The sequence below is a fragment of the Cygnus olor genome, chromosome 1 (assembly GCF_009769625.2).
Source record: "Cygnus olor isolate bCygOlo1 chromosome 1, bCygOlo1.pri.v2, whole genome shotgun sequence".
NCBI lineage: Eukaryota > Metazoa > Chordata > Aves > Anseriformes > Anatidae > Cygnus > Cygnus olor.
The window spans coordinates 68,073,673-68,089,117 of NC_049169.1; the positions used below are offsets into that span (position 1 = coordinate 68,073,673).

Below are 15,445 nucleotides of genomic sequence, written 5' to 3' on the forward strand. Positions count from 1 at the left end.
TGAGATCACAATCCCCTAGAGAAATATTTAGTAGTATGTTTACTTAATATCTAACAGCATGTGAAGTTTATTTATTAATATGCCTGCAGGTTTCTCTCTAATCCCACTTCTCAGAGATGCTCACACACAGATAGAAAAGCCAGGAGGGGGGCGAATTGCCCTGGTACTATTTCCATCTAATAGAATAATATATCTGTTAAAGAAAAAAAAGTTAGGGTACAGCACATACCTTTCTCACCTTGACCAAATCTCAAGCCCTCTTTTACACAGAAGCCTGTTGTGTGCTGTTTACAGAGAGAGGGAGTAGAAAAGCGCATGCACAGCAACTTCCTCTTAGGTTATGAATCTTTAAGAAAAAAAATTTTTTAACATAGTCAGAAGAGCAATTGCTTTCAGCTAAGCAATGAGAGAGAAGTTCACCCCTCCTTCACACCATTCTGTAGTAATTGAGCTTAGTGGAAGAAAAACTGCAGGAAGAAAGTCTTCCTCATCCCCTCCCTGTTACCAGCAGTGGTGCTCCTGTTGACTCATATCTTCGCCAGGGAAAGGGGGTGCTGGCTTGGCTCACCCTCTGCTAAGGGATCATTCCTGTTGCCACTCCTGCTGGGCATTGCTCGTGGCTGTGGCGGACTTGTGAGGTCTGTTCTGCACAGGGCTTGGGAGGTGCAGAAGTATTTCTGACTGAATTTACTTGGCTTTCCTGCCCAAGAGTGCTAGTGTATTCTGGAGGTAGCATTACCAATGGATAGAGCACCGCTCTGCAGTTTGCAAGATGTCAGTTGTGGGTGTCTGTGCAACACAGCAATACTAATATTTCCTCTTTAATGAAGCATTTTGAGGCTTAGTGAAGACTAGTTTTATGAAAGAGCAAGATGGACTGACTATTTAATTGTTGAAGTGCTATGAAGGATCAGATCTTTCAATTTGGCAGAGTAACTTCACCCTCATAGAGCATCCTATTAAGCACTAAATAAAACATTATATCAAGGACCTGTCAAAAAATTGAAGAAACACTAGCTATCCACTAGCTATTAATAATTCAACACTGATGATGGGCTTCGGGACCCAGGGTACCCTGAGCTGGAGGACCATGATGGTGGGAATGACAAACTCCCTACCGACCGTGAACGTGTGCGGGATTTGCTGCTCCACCTGGATCCATACAAGTCCATGGGTCCAGATGGGATTCATCCCAGGGTGCTTAAAGAGCTGGCTGACATCATCATGGGACCTCTCTCAATTATTTTTCAATGATCTTGGGAATCTGGAGAGGTCCCAGTACACTGGAAGCTGGTAAATGTTGTCCCAATTTTCAAGAAGGGTAAGAAAGAAGACCCTAGCAATTACAGGCCTGTCAGTCTCATGTCAATGCCTGGTAAAATTATGGAGAGGATGATCCTTGAAGTTATTGAAGCGCACCTGGGGGACAATGCAGTCATAGGTCCCAGCCAACATGGGTTCATGAGGGGTAGGTCCTGCCTAACAAATTTGATTTCCTTTTATGATAAGATCACCCATCTACTCGATCAAGGGAAACCAGCTGATGTGATCTTTTTGGACTTCAGCAAAGCTTTTGACATGGTTGCCCATAGGATCCTACTGGACAAAATGTCCAGCATACAGCTAGACAGAAACATCATAAGATGGGTGAGCAATTGGCTGACGGACAGGGCTCAAAGGGTTGCAGTAAATGGGGCCACACCAGGCTGGCGGATGGTCACTAGTGGAGTCCCTCAAGGCTCCATTTTAGGGCCAGTCCTCTTCAATGTTTTTATAAATGATTTGGATGTAGGACTAGAAGGTGTGTTGAGCAAATTTGCCAACGACACCAAAATTGGAGGAGTTGTAGACTCGGATGAGGGTGGAAAGGCCTTGCAGAGAGATCTGGACAGATTGGAGAGCTGGGCGATCACCAACCACGTGAAGTTTAACAAGAGCAAGTGTCAGGTTCTGCACCTGGGATATACACAGAGACTGGGCGACGAGACGCTGGAGAGCAGCCCCGCAGAGAGGGATCTGGGGGTTGTGGTTGATAGCAAGCTGAATATGAGCCAGCAGTGTGCCCTGGCAGCCAGGAGGGCCAACCGTATCCTGGGATGCATCAAGCACGGCATCGCGAGTCGGTCGAGGGAAGTGATTTTCCTGCTCTACTCTGCACTGGTGTGGCCTCACCTCAAGCACTGTGTGCGGTTCTGGGCACCACAGTACAAAAAGGACGTGAAGCTGTTGGAGAGTGTCCAGAGGAGGGCGACAAAGATGGTGAAGGGCCTAGAGGGGAAGACGTATGAGGAGCAGCTGAGGTCACTTGGTCTGTTCAGCCTGGAGAAGAGGAGGCTGAGAGGAGACCTCTTCCTTGCGAGGGGGAGTGGAGGGGCAGGCGCCGACCTATTCTCCTTATTAACCAGTGATAGGACCCATGGCAATAATGTCAAGCTGAGGAAGGGGAGGTTTAGGCTGGACATCAGGAAGAGGTTCTTCACCGAGAGGGTGGTCGCACACTGGAACAGGCTCCCCAGGGAAGTAGTCACTGCACCAAGCCTGTCTGAATTTAAGAAGCGATTGGGCTGTGCACTTAGTCACATAGTCTTAAATTTTGGGTAGACCTGTGTGGTGCCAGGAGTTGGACTTGATGATCCTTATGGGTCCCTTCTAACTCGGGATATTCTATGATTCTATGATCCCCGCTCTCTTTTTCAATCTATGCATCTGATCAGTACCCTACATGTTAACAGATAACTGCCTTGTTTTCCTCTGACTTTGTATTTACTGAGCTCATAATAAACCTGAAAATTAAAGGCAACCAAAGTATTTTTATGTTCTTGTTTAAAACGTCAAAGCTTCAGAAAGTTTTAGAAAATGTTGAGCTCTTTCTGTCTTCTGTGTCAGGGGTATTGCCAGAGTAGGTGCTGAGAGAATCTGGACACCTGTAATCTCAAAATAGATTCCATCAAGCTCCTATCTGTTAGAAGCTGCAGTGCTTGCATTTGGACTCTATATCTAACAATAATGTGGTATTTTATAAACATTAGTGAGCCTGATTTTGCACTGGTCAGCAGAGGTAAAAAATAAGTACTTTTGGAAAACAAATAAAAAAGGAATAGGAACTGTCTCAATAAATAGTGCAAATTGTAAATTTCCAAAAGATGCAATCTTTGGCTCAGGCATAAGAAAATAAAGCTGGCAATTACTATACTAAGGAATTGCACAAACTGGTTCTGCAGTTAGGGCCTAATATTTACCTGACAATACCTTTCTATTATATATAGCTTTATGTCCCTATTTTTCTGATTCTTTATATTAATGATAATATTAAGCTTTACTGAAAAGAAACATTTAAATGAATAAGTGGAATATTCACTGCAGAATTATAGCAACTTATTTGAAAGCTGGAACTTCTGATTTTCACTGTTTTCTCACAGGCTTTTGGTATGACCTTGATTAAGGAATGTGCTCCATATTCTACCTGAGACTACTTCCCCAAATGACAAAATAAGAATACCATTTTTTTTTTTTTTAATACACCTACTAAATAATAGGAAATGTTGAAGTTTTGAAACATGTTTTCAAGACTACAGTCACTTTTGCCTCTGAAACAATATTTTGATGAAAAATGTCATATAGTCAGTAGTCTTATTCCTAAAAACCTGTTTGAATGTGATTTTTTGGCAAAGGAAATCAGTGTATATCGAGGTTTAATATATGCCCCATTATCCCAGCTGTAGGACTTAGTTTCAAATAGTATTGCTTTTCATCCAGAAATACCTTGTAAGCCACAAGTATAATTTTCTGGAGTAGATATTGAGAAACAGACAGATCTTAGCCACTTTTTGATATTTAAAGAGGTTTTTCAGAGGAGATGGGCACCTCATTTTCTTTTAAAGCATATAGCTGTTAAGGACATCTTCAATGTTCAAACTCAATAAGAGCTACATGAGTGGACACAAATTTGAGGTAGGATTTGGTCAAGTGTAATTGTAAAGTAAAATATGGTTGAATTACCAGCTGTAATATGGATATTATAGCAAAAAAAAGTGGTAGACTGTATATATAAGGGAAATTTAAGAACTTTTCCTTCATTCACTATATGGGCAAATCATCTTAGCACAAAAATTAGATGCAACTTCTGTGCATTTGTTATATTGTTATATGTATTAGGCCTACTCACTGTGTAGCTTTTATATTTTTTCAATACTTGGTTGTAATTTTTGTTTCTTTGGCTATCTGAGTTTTAATGAGTTTGCAAGCCTATATTTCAGTGATTAATGCAATGAAAGCTGACCAAGACTCACCATGGAGCTCTCATGGTCACAGCATTCAATATTAGGAAGGCACGGACTTATCTACACAGATCTACTTCACAGAAAAATGAAATGCTTCTCAAGTTTTCCTCTTCCTTTACCAAAACACAACCCAACTGGTTCTATAGTTGACTAACAGTTTCCAATCTATTTAGTGAGCATTCTGTAAAGGAAAGTGAAGTTGAGTATTTGCTTTCACTAAGCAGATATCCTCCATAACAAAAAATGTGCTTCCTTCCGGACACTCTACCTGCACTCTCATCGGAGGTGTCACCGTGCAGTTTTGGGTTGAGGGTATGGATTAGGGTGATATTAAGTTTAGACTGCTTCTGATGGGTCACAAACAGCAAGCACAATTCAGAAGACTGATGGATCATCCTTCGATTGCTGGTGTGGATGCATATTTAATCTATTAGTTGATTTGTTCAGAAGGTAGAACTAAAAGCTACACCTCACACTGGTAGTTGCATCGTACTATTGCGTAAAGAGTCAAAAAGTAAACATGTTATTCACAGTGTTAAATTTCTAATAAACATAGAATCATAGAATATCCCGAATTGGAAGGGACCCATAAGGATCATCAAGTCCAACTCCTGGCACCACACAGGTCTACCCAAAATTTAAGACTATGTGACTAAGTGCACAGCCCAATCGCTTCTTAAATTCAGACAGGCTTGGTGCAGTGACTACTTCCCTGGGGAGCCTGTTCCAGTGTGCGACCACCCTCTCGGTGAAGAACCTCTTCCTGATGTCCAGCCTAAACCTCCCCTTCCTCAGCTTGACATTATTGCCATGGGTCCTATCACTGGTTAATAAGGAGAATAGGTCGGCGCCTGCCCCTCCACTCCCCCTCGCGAGGAAGAGGTCTCCCCTCAGCCTCCTCTTCTCCAGGCTGAACAGACCAAGTGACCTCAGCTGCTCCTCATACGTCTTCCCCTCTAGGCCCTTCACCATCTTTGTCGCCCTCCTCTGGACACTCTCCAACAGCTTCACGTCCTTTTTGTACTGTGGTGCCCAGAACCGCACACAGTGCTTGAGGTGAGGCCACACCAGTGCAGAGTAGAGCAGGAAAATCACTTCCCTCGACCGACTCGCGATGCCGTGCTTGATGCATCCCAGGATACGGTTGGCCTTCCTGGCTGCCAGGGCACACCGCTGGCTCATATTCAGCTTGCTATCAACCACAACCCCCAGATCCCTCTCTGCGGGGCTGCTCTCCAGCGTCTCGTCGCCCAGTCTCTATGTATATCCCAGGTGCAGAACCTGACACTTGCTCTTGTTAAACTTCACGTGGTTGGTGATCGCCCAGCTCTCCAATCTGTCCAGATCTCTCTGCAAGGCCTTTCCACCCTCATCCGAGTCTACAACTCCTCCAATTTTGGTGTCGTTGGCAAATTTGCTCAACACACCTTCTAGTCCTACATCCAAATCATTTATAAAAACATTGAAGAGGACTGGCCCTAAAATGGAGCCTTGAGGGACTCCACTAGTGACCATCCGCCAGCCTGATGTGGCCCCATTTACCACAACCCTTTGAGCCCTGTCCGTCAGCCAATTGCTCACCCATCTTATGATGTTTCTGTCTAGCTGTATGCTGGACATTTTGTCCAGTAGGATCCTATGGGCAACCATGTCAAAAGCTTTGCTGAAGTCCAAAAAGATCACATCAGCTGGTTTCCCTTGATCGAGTAGATGGGTGATCTTATCATAAAAGGAAATCAAATTTGTTAGGCAGGACCTACCCCTCATGAACCCATGTTGGCTGGGACCTATGACTGCAATAAAGGCAATAGGAAGATAATCTTAACCACAAATAGAAACATGAACAATTTAGATTTTTTTTTTTGTTTTCAAAAGAGATAGGAAAGATCCTATTATCTTTCGTTTATAGATTACCTAGACCATCCAGAGTATGTTAAGTGTAATCTACACTAGCTGAGTTTTTTTTAGAATAATACCTTAAAAATCTCAAAACTGTTTGAATTTGTATCTGTAAATCAACCTTAGGCTGAAAATAGAATTTGGCTCAAAGAACTTTCAATGCAATTCCTATCTGTTAAGCACAAGAATTAAGGCCCCCTAGATGGTCTGGGACTTCCATTTCCATGAGAAATTTCAGCATTTCTGTAATAGTACAAGAATTCGGTGTTTGTAACTTCTTTAGACTAGAAATTCAAAAATAGGTATTGATTTGTGAACACTACCAGGATTTTGACATTTTTGATTTAAGCAATTAGTTATCCCCTATATCAGAATACATTTTTTTCTTTTCTTTTCTATTTCTCCTCTTAACCAATCCCAAATGTCTTGCTCTGATGAAGTTCTACAGTGAACAGTACCTTTCTATTATAGTACATACCCACAAGGAAGTCTGGAATTCAGGAGTGAGAATTTTAATCCAGATGAATATGTTCTCTGAAAATACATCTGAATCACGTATGATGAACTGGTCAGCTTTTTCTTGCTAGGCAATCTGTTGTTCAAAAACATAGATGGAGATCATCAGAAATTCAATATTAGTATTATACTGATCTTTGCAAAAATATTTTTCTTCTCTGTAATGATTCTGTGGGAAAATTTTTCTCCAATATTTTGATGACTTAATTAGTAAAAAATGAATATCATTTTTTTCCCCTTAAATGAATGTACAGTTTACCTTGAAGGGGTTGTTTTCAGGAAGAAAACAAAACAAAACAAAACAAAAAAAACACCACCAACAAAAACAAACAAACAAAAAAACAAACCACCATAACAGAGCTAATAACAGTTAGTAAATTTTCTTTTTAATGACTTGCAGCAGCTGATATGGACTATATATATACTACTATACTACTTCACTGAAAGATCTTTAAAAGTCTGAAGACATCACATTGACTGGAGTGACGACATACTGGGAGCAGACATTGCTTATGGGAAAGGCCTTTCTGGAGAAGATGCTATGGTGAATTAATATCTCTCATCATCATCAGTACATAACATGATATCAGGCATTACACTGTAAATAATATGGAAAATATTGTCCTTTCTGGAATGCACATATTATTATGATATCATGGAATTACTAGTCTATGGAAGCTTTACTAATCAGGTCTTTGTAAAAGCCTTTTTTAACTCAACAAGGTTTGGAAGCAATGGTGTTTTCTTTAGATATAACCAAAAGTTGGAAGAGATTATTTTGAACTAGAAAAATGTTTTCCCAACAAATCTGCTGATAAAATTGATCAGTTCTCCCTACAAAACTTTTCACAGGTATGACAACACTACTACTGTTTTAAACTTTGTCAGTCTAAAACCTGCCCTGGTAATTGTGTCACCAGATCCCAAATATTTGATATTTGGTTAAAAAAAAAAGTCTGTTAGAAGTCAAGTTTTTTTCCAAATGAAAGAGCTTTAGCAATGATTTGTCTTATGTTTCTCATATTTTCCATCTTGGTGTTAAAAACATATGAAAAAAAAAATCTCAGCATTCTATAATGATTATTAAAAAGTGGGAAATTGCTGGGATTTTTGAATTAACAAAATTTCAAAAAGATATTTTGCTTTATAGTAAAATCTTTGTAAGTTTATTTGCCAAGTGTAGTTAAGCTATACTTTTGATAGAAATGTTAGGCAATATTTATCTGAAAATTCCTCATTTGCACAATTCAGAAGTGAAATAGTAGAATTACCTCCTACTGTTCTCGATTCTACTTGCAAAAAATTTATTTTACACTTGCTTTATTCTTAAGGTCTTAGTGACTACAGCACTCTACTGTTAAATTTTGTTATTCAAATGGAAACTGAGTCTGTGTTCAAAAGAGAGTAAGGTTTACAGATGTAATTGTACACCAAGTAGTTATTCTGTATGCTCATAATTTGTTAATAGACGTGACATAGTAAATGCCTATTAGTACATCATGTGTAATTCTGGATAAGTTAGCTGATGTCAGTGATCACAACTTCAGGCATTAATTTTGTTCCATTTTGCAGTATACATTAAAACTGCTAGGAAGCTTTCTGAAAATTTTCACGTCTATCTGTTTTCGAAATATTTCTGCTTGGGGACATAAAGAAGGGAGATTTAGGTGTCTAACCACAAATATGTAGTGCTGTGTTAGGTGCTACGGGCTATGAAAGATAGCTGCATATGTTCGGCGTGTGCCCGTACATTTGGTCTACAAGAAGCAGACCTATATCCTTCCGGAATGGCAGTTGGAGGATTTGTAGGATATCTTAGGATGATTAAAATGGTGCTAAACCCATTTCTCTTCAGTTAAGTTTCCTTTTTTTTAAAAAAAAATAAATTATTTTTTAGATTAAGCACCTTAAAGGATTCTGAGATTCAGAGCTCTTCAGTGAAATATCTGTGTCTGTGTACCAAGCTTTTTGGAAAAAAAAAAAAAAAAAAGCGCGCATTACTTGGTTTCTAAATAAAAACATAGATGATTGATTTTTATATGCTTATTTTGAATTCTTTCAATACCTATCATATGAATTTACAGTTTCAACCGAAAGAAGAATTTCCTTTGGTTAGCACGAAGGACGGCCTCCCTCATCACAAGGAGACTGTCCTTGCAGGGAAGTCAGCATCCATTCTTATCCTTGTGCTATCCCAGCTGAAAGGGAAACTTATACAGCCCTCATCTTTAAAATGTAGTTAAGGCAAGATAAGTAATATGGCTTGCCAAAGTCTGTATGTGTAATGGATTGTAACCAAGGTCCCCTGACACAGAGTTTGTGGCTTAACCACAAGACCGTTGTCTTCTATTAAAGAATTGTTAACCTCAGAGAAGTGTAGGAGTCTAAAAGCTCTATTATCTTTCAAAACCTAGCTTAATGAGCTGTGGTGTCTGATTTTCAGTAAAGAGGAAGGCAGCATGGAGAAGTCTACAAAGCGACGAGATATGAATTAAGCACTGCTTTCCTTTTGTTTCTTATTAGTGGGAAGAAATGGTTAGATGAGGTGTTAATTTGTGGTAGAGTATTTCCTCAAACTTTGTTCATGTCTCTTTCCGTTCTGTATCCATCTTGCTGACCACTGGGGAATCAATGTTACTATAACAGTTACCAGAATTCTAGAATATTAAAATATAATAAAAACAATCTGTTTAGATACAGAAAATGTCCTTAAGATTGGAAGTTACCCAACACTAATATCAGCTCCTTCCCTATAGTCAATGGGAGTACTACTTGTGGTCTAGGGTTTGATGACTGTTCTCCTCATCCCTCTTAGTTTCACCAGTTTGAGCAGAATTATTCTACCTCAGAGGCCAGAGGAGTCCATGAGAAAATATGAGTGAAGGAATTTACACAGTTTATTCAATCTTAAGGAAATGTATTTTAAGATTCTTCATCAAATATAGTATTACTTAAAATGGGCTTGCCCTCTAGTGTCAGGAAACCTGAAAGATGATCTCATTTTTATCATTTTGTCTCTCAAGAAAGATTCTTTCCTATTTCAAGTGGTGGAGCTGCTGCTTTGCAATCTGTGGCTTGCCAGGTCAAACTTCAACAGGGCTGATACTGAAGAGAGGGTGAGTCTTAGACAGTGGCTAGCATACCTCTGCAAGTGAAATTTCAAGGACTTAAGAATAAACACCAGTGTGTGTGTGTGTGTTTTTTTTTTTTTTCAAAAAAAAAAAAAGATTTAAAACTGTCTTTAAGTGGGGAAAAACAACAGAACATTGAGCCTGTTTTGTGTGTTTGACTAAATGCCAGTTGGTATCAGGTTTAAATTCTCTGTGGAAGAAAGATGCCATATTAAGAGTGGCTGTAAAAGAGATGGAGGACTTTAGGGGACATCAATGCTCAGTGAGCATGCTATGAAAACATAGGACTATAATGATATTACAGTATTTGAGTCAACAAACTGTAAAGAGACTCCCTGCCTTCAACTCCCTGTTCTCATTCTCTGGAAAGGGCCCAAATCCAAAGTTGCCAGAGTTGGTGGGAGAAGGAATCAAACCAGAATGAACAGGTCCCCTATACTTGCTGGAAAAAAAAAAAAAAGAAAAAAAAGAAAAAAAGAAAAAGAAAAAGATGTTTTCCAGCTGATTTGATTGCACAGAATAATCAATAGCCCAGACTAATTGTATCTCCCGTCCTGCAAAGCGGGTGGGAATAGGACAAAACAGAAGGAGTTAATTAATCTCTCCATGGGTCGGAAGTAGGGGGTGATGATCTGAAGACTGGGGACACAAGGGCCATGTGACCCTGAAACCATGGAAGAACCCATGGAAAACATGGCTGAAGACCTAGCCTCATGAAAAAAAAAAAAAGGTTTTGGTTCCATTCTTGCCTTCTGTGAATTTCTTTGTAGACTGCACATTTACTCACCATGGTTGCACTGGCTGGGCTGAGTTTTGGCTTTGTGAAAAGTCATCTGAGTAGAGGAAAAGGTGTTGCAGTGAGTAATAAAAGAAGGAAGCCAAATAAAAAAGGGTCCTAATGTGACACAATCACAATTAATGATCTGCTGCTTTCTATAACCTTTCAACAAAATGAATGGGAAAGGAGGTGTAGGATATCAGTTCCAGTTGAGGATGATTTGCACTGTCTGTTCTACTGCTGTTTGTCTCTATAGGGCTTCTATGTTTCTAGATTAGTGGTTAAGCCCCTCCTCCTGCCCTTGCCTTTATGGTTCTTTCTGCCTGTCAGGTAGTACGTGTGAGGGTCTTCAGAAAGACTGTGAGCAGTGGCTAATGATAAATTCCTAACCCCTGGGTTCCCATGAAACTACAGGCTGAATATCAAGAGCATCACACAGTATATGTGTGATTAATTGTATATATGTCAAAATGGCTAGGAATGTCATTATAGAAGGGGAAAATGAATGCTGCAAATCTATTTGTAAAGTTGAACAGAATCTGACAAACGTGAAATTTGGGGGAAGAAATAGGAAGATTTGAAAATATTTTAATTCTTGTGGAGCACAGTGTCATTTCAGAAAGAATGTACCTTTTCCTCTAAAAATGAAGCTTCTCATTTCAAAATAGCACTAAAAAAGTCATCTTCAACTGAACAGCAGAAATCTTTCACAAACCAAATAAAACCAAAATGTACTGAAACGTTATAAGAGGTCACAACGGAAGATTTAGTGTTGAACCAAGTGGTGCGAATGACCAGTGTTTCAAGGAAGTTGGAGAAATAAGGGAGAAGAATGAACAATACCAAAATGTGAACACAACTTTGATACAACATGTTGTTGGAACAATGCTGATCTGTGGAGCTAGCAGGGCTTGTGGTTGGTAAGGTTAGAAGAAAATTGTTTTATACTCTGTAAGGTAGACAAAGAATTGACCTGAAGATCTGGATTCCAGCTCCTCCTTTTTCATCCTTCCTTCTTTTCCTCTTCCTTAGCTCCCCTTCCCTCAACCCCAATTTCTGCAAATCCTCCAAAGTCTCAAAGCTTCAAGATCCATTTTTAGTCTGTTGTAAGTTTTGAAATTCAACAATTACTTGAGAATAAGGGAAAACATAAGGTATATCTATAAGCATAATTGGTCAATAATAGATTTGTATTTGATAACAAAAAAAAAAAAGTATTTCAGATTTGGAATAAAGAAAAATCAAGTCTTCTCGTGAAACAAATTATTAAAAATGTGAAATTCTAATAATTGTAATTGCATAATTTAGTATGGATGACTTGTGATCTATTCATTTTGCTCATGGTAAAATATTTTCATACAGTGTACAACATAAATATTTCACGTAAAAATAATAAATATCTTGTGTTACATCAACACATTTGACAAAATTCTCAAAGTATCAAACTTATGAAATCTGAGCAATATTTTTCTCTCTGAATCTGTTCACCTGAATACTAAAAAGATTAGTTTGAACATGTAGTCAAAAAGCAAACAAACAAAAATTAATTACAAACTAACACTTTCCTGCCTTTTGTTGTTGTTGTTGTTTTATTTTAAATTAATTTGCTTTGTTTGCATTAGAAAATGGTTTCATTGGGGATTTTTTTTTTTTTTTTTTTTTTTTTTTTGACCAGCTCTTCTTATAGGCTTATCATTGACTAAACTGAGGCTTATAAAGGGGGAAGAACAGCAGGAGGCCTGGTTCATTTGCGTCAAGCTTCTGTTACAAGATGTCCATGATGCCTGTTTGTTTGTCTAAGATGTGAATGCTGTCCCCTGCCTGTACACAGTCAGTCTGAAATGTCTAGCCCAATAAATTAAAACAGAACAACAAGCTGAATTTCAACCAAGTTTCCTTTGCCCATATTATCCATTCTCACCACTCCTGTAATAATAATGAGCCCTGTTACTACGCAAGTTGTGTTGTATTAAGATTAATTTAAAACTGCTTCTTTTCTCTATGTCTACATGAAATTAATCATCATCTTTGCTGTAAGTTGCTTGGTATTTAATATAGGGACATCTTCCTTGTCAAGTCATTGTTTTAGAAATATATGTTTCTAATTCCTTGTCCTTTATTTATGATCTTGACTTTTTTTTTTTTTAACTGTCCATGTTTGTTTATTTTTTATTTGACATTCAAGGAATTTGCTGTAGCACTGTCTTTTTAGTACTGGCTAATGTTTTATAACGTATTGATTCCCAATATTTTCAACTGACCCGCTGTTGATATGAGGATCACACTGGGAAGTAAGATGTTTACATCTCACTATGAATAGCAGATAAATGAAATAATAAAGGTTGTCAAAAGCTGAGGAATAAGCTACACTGGGTTCTTGTTTGCTCTCAAGGATATATGGCTATACAGCTCAGAACTAGCAAACTTCAGAATTCAAGGCAAGTAGTTATGGAATCTGGTCCTGTATTTTATTCTACTATTATTTTTGGATAAAGGAAAAAATAATATCAATCTCCAGGACTATAATTTACCCATTGTGTTGCATGAAAATAATGGCCTCAGTGGTGATTTCTCCTATACTTTTCCAGGTAGTTCCTTTATAAATAATTTATGTTATAATAAGCACATAAATGAAGGAAACTTAACTTTGTTTCCTTTTTGTATTTGATCCTGATGACTAATTAAAGACTTAGTATATAAGCAGACAGAGATATTGACAGATTTTTACTGGTTTCATTTACAACTTATAAAACACCTATATAAAAGATTTTAATTAAATATTTTTTTAAAGACTAGTTTTAAATTGCAACCATTTCATATTGAGCTTAATTTCTTCTGGTATTTACAGCAGTAACATTAATCATGATGAACTAATCTGGTGTTTGATTTTGACGCAATTTGAGTATATACTATTTTTAAATTAAAATACTTTTTTTGTAGACTGAAAAATTATTTACAGATTATAGCACAACTCTCTGTGTGTGTAGATATAGATATATTGTATACATTAACGGTGACATGTAATTTAAATCTGCACATTTTGCATTATTCAGTAGTTGGATGCCAGCTGCTTTTCTTTTGTACTTTGTGATTAATTTCACTGTCGGTAGATTTTGTGTTTCTGAAGAGTCTTTCACAGAACCTACATAGGATTCAATGACAAGAATACGAATACTCAGTTGTCAGTGGTGTTTTAGCCTGATCTACAGCACTAAAGTTCAATGGTCAGAGTTATAGGATAATGAGGGAGGAAGAAAACAAAATGAACTGTGTTATTATTTTCAAAGAATACTTGATTGACTTTTATGACATAACTGAAAAGAATTAATTCCCCTCTATAATTTGGAAACAAATGTAAGGTAAGGGAATGCTTTGTCTGCGTTTGCACATGTGTTTTTTCCATGCAACAGTAGAGAGGCATCTGCAGCTCTGAGAAGGACATAGCTTCTGTGTGCTTTGAAAGAGTTTAAATACTGGAGTTATCAAGTCTGTTTTCTATATTGCATGCTTGCTTGATCAGGACAGCTTGAACAAGAGCATGTGGAAACAAACAGCAAGAACTAGTAAGCAAGGAAAAATCACAACTCTCAAACACTACCAGCAATCATGAGTTTTAAAGTTTTTTTTTTTCCCTATTTGTTTTTAAAAGCAATTCAATGAGTTACAAAATTTTGGAGCACTCTAGTCAGGGAAGTTGTAGGTAAAATTTATACTACATTTGTCAAAAGACGTAAATTCCCCTTTTTGCAAAGCAGTAAGTCCCTCCCTTAATTAAGCCTTCTGGGGTTTAAAAGTGTTGATCTCATTTTAAACTGAGCTCAGCACAATTAGGCACACTGAGAAGATAGCAGATAATCAGCACATACAAAAACATTTCAGACATAAATGCTTCATCCTGCCAGGCTCAGAATTACTATTTCAGTTTTTTTTTTTTTTTTCTTTAAATCAGAGTTGGGGGGTGGGCAGGAGTGCAGAGGGGAAAAGAGAGAGAGAAAAAAAAATTGATTATTTTCAGCTCGTCATACATCTCATTTGTAGTGGGTCAGACCTTCCCCATTCACAATTACCACTAGTTAATCTTATCAGAGAAAAATTCAATTACATTTATCAAGGTTATTCCATACACTCAAGTTATTGCCTTGGAAAAATCGGGTTTCAGTGTTAAGAATGTTAGCATTGTATATGTGTATGATTTTTTTCTATCTTTAAAAATAAATAATTAAATCTTGCTTTTACACTGACGTTACTAATATATAGTTATAATAAGGTAATATTTGACAGCTTTGTAAAAGGGATCATTAATACATAGATTATGGAAGTTTAGGAGGGAGGCTCATAACTGTTAATAGACTTCAATTCTCAGCCTACACTGACATTTTAAAAAATCTAGTTTCAAATTTGATAACAGATTACCAGCTAGGCTGGGAGCCAGCCACCTGATTAAGGCAATTTAAATGCTTGCAAAGTGGTGAGATTAAAATCAAATAAGTGCCGATTTTTTCCCTGCTTCACTTATCTTTCCCTGGATTCGTTCCTTAACTACCAGGTGGCAGAGGACTCTGGGTAATTTTCCTCTGCGCCAATTACCCCAGGATGGTTTTTAGGGTGAAGCAGAATAATTACTGCACTATCAATCCAAAATGGGCTGCTTAATGTGTTTAAGAGAGATTTTGAGCCCTAGCAGGGAGTCTGCCTGAAGCGTGCTATGCTTGTGGTGCCAAAGCCCACTCGGCCTGCTCAGGTAGTTAACTGTTCGCAGAGAAGGCAGCACACACCCAAGGTGAAAGAAAACAAGGAAAACTCCTGGGAAGCAGTGGGAAAGTTAATGAGCTGCTTCCAAC

General features: G+C 38.0%; 1 long non-coding RNA gene across 1 annotated transcript in view; it reads left to right on the forward strand.

Annotated features, from left to right (window-relative positions):
• Positions 1-12,333, forward strand: part of LOC121078405 — a 34,363-nt gene extending 22,030 nt beyond the window's left edge. The window contains exon 4 of the long non-coding RNA XR_005824562.1: positions 12,280-12,333. This is a non-coding gene — a long non-coding RNA (uncharacterized LOC121078405). The remainder of the gene's footprint in view (positions 1-12,279) is intronic.
• The last annotated feature ends 3,112 nt before the right edge of the window (positions 12,334-15,445 follow it).